The following is a 1,878-nucleotide window of genomic DNA, read 5'->3' on the forward strand; positions in this document are numbered from 1 at the left end:
TGATCTGCCCGCCTTGAACTCCCAAAGTGCTGGGATTACAGGCGTGAGCCACCGCGCCCGGCCAGGCAATGGAATTTTTAAAAGTTTCCCAGTGATTCTAAGGTACAGCCCAGATAGAGAACTTGTTATAGGTGGGCTGCATAAAAGAAACGATCAGCTCGGAGGGTTGGTTCACGTCTGTAACCCTAGCACTTTGGGAGGCCGAGGTGGGTAGATCGTCTGGGCTCAGGAGTTTGAGACCAGCTTGGCTAACATGGTGAAACCCTGTCTCTAGAAAAAATACAAAAATTAGCTGGGCATGGTGGTGTATGTCTGTAGTCCCAGCTACGTGGGGGGCTGAGGCAGGAGGGCTGCTTGAACCTAGGAGGTCAAGGCTGCAGTGAGCTGAGATCACGCCACTACATTCCAGCCTGGGTGACAAACTGAGACCCTATCTCAAAACAAACAAAAAACAATGAAACAATCTAGGGCAATGCACTAACCCTAATCACATCTTTAAGGAGGCTAAGTCTGGCTGGGTGCCAGGCACTTAAGACCCCTTCTTCAGCTATTAAAAAAAAAGGGGAGCCTTGTAAGAGTTCCCATGGTCAACAAGGAGTTATGCCTTTGAACACTGGGTTTTCTTTGAGACAGAGTCTTGTTCTGCGGCCCAGGCTGGAGTGCAGTGGGGTGATTATGGCTCACTGCAACGTCCATCTCCGAGGTTCAAGCGATTCTCCTGCCTCAGCCTCCAGAGTAGCTGGGATTACAGGCATGAGCTACTGTGCCCAGCCTTTTTTTATTTTTTAAAAAAGAGACAGGGTCTCACTATGTTGCCCAGGCTGGAGTGCAGTGACTGTTCACAGGAGCAATACTGCACACTATAGCCTTGAACTCTTGGCCTTAAGCAATCCTCCTGCCTCAGCCTCCAGAGTAGCTAGGACTCCACGCCTGGCTGTGACTTCATTTCTGTCCCCTTTTTTTGTTTTTTGAGACAGAGTCTCGCTCTGTCGTCCAGGCTGGAGTGTGGTGGCACGATCTCCCTCTGCCTCCAGGATTCAAGCAATTCTCCTGCCTTAGCCTCCTGAGTAGCTGGAACTACAACTGCGTGCCAACACGCCCAGCTAATTTTGTGTATTTTTAGTAGAGACAGAGAAAATAACATTTATTTTCACCATGTTAGCCAGGATGGTCTCGATCTCCTGACCTCGTGATCGCCCGCCTCGGCCTCCCAAGTGTTGGGATTACAGGCGTGAGTGAGCCACTGCACCCGGCCTATTTCTGTCCCTTCTAATCTCTCTCATTCATGTGTCTTTTCTACTTCATGCTATCTCATATCTAGAGCCGACAGCCTTTCTTCTAGTGAGATACATCTTGCAGATCGTATATGCCCTAGAGGCATGACCTGAATTTATGTTTGAATAAATAATTCTCAGCAAGAACTGGCTTACTGTAAAACTTGTTAATATATGTGTTCAAAATACTATGGTGTACAACTCAAAGCAACTACATTCTAACTCATGTTCTCAATTAGTCATTTAGCTGCCTATGAGAAAGGTTAATAGGGATTAATTATAATTAAGTGTCAGAAGTTATGATTCTGTATTTTCTCAGATAAAAGGAGATAAGCTTAACTTGTAAGGAGTATTTGTAGGATACCAAAAACTCCCCAACTATATCTATCAATCTATCTATCTAGATATAGGTATTTTTTATTATTACTATTTGAGACAGGGTCTCACTCTGTCGCCCAGACTGGAGTGCAGTGGTGTGTCTCGGCTCACCACAACCTCCCACCTCCCAGGCTCAAGCGATTCTCCTGCTTTAGCCTCCTGAATACCTGGGATTACAGGCGTGCACTAGCACGCCTGGCTAATTTTTGTATTTTTAGTAGAGATG

General features: G+C 46.3%; 1 protein-coding gene across 4 annotated transcripts in view; it reads right to left on the reverse strand.

Annotated features, from left to right (window-relative positions):
- Positions 1-1,878, reverse strand: part of CNOT10 (CCR4-NOT transcription complex, subunit 10) — a 131,701-nt gene that overhangs the window by 8,296 nt on the left and 121,527 nt on the right. The window lies entirely within an intron of this gene.

Source organism: Mandrillus leucophaeus, unplaced genomic scaffold, assembly GCF_000951045.1.
Source record: "Mandrillus leucophaeus isolate KB7577 unplaced genomic scaffold, Mleu.le_1.0 Scaffold107, whole genome shotgun sequence".
Classification (NCBI taxonomy): Eukaryota; Metazoa; Chordata; class Mammalia; order Primates; family Cercopithecidae; genus Mandrillus; species Mandrillus leucophaeus.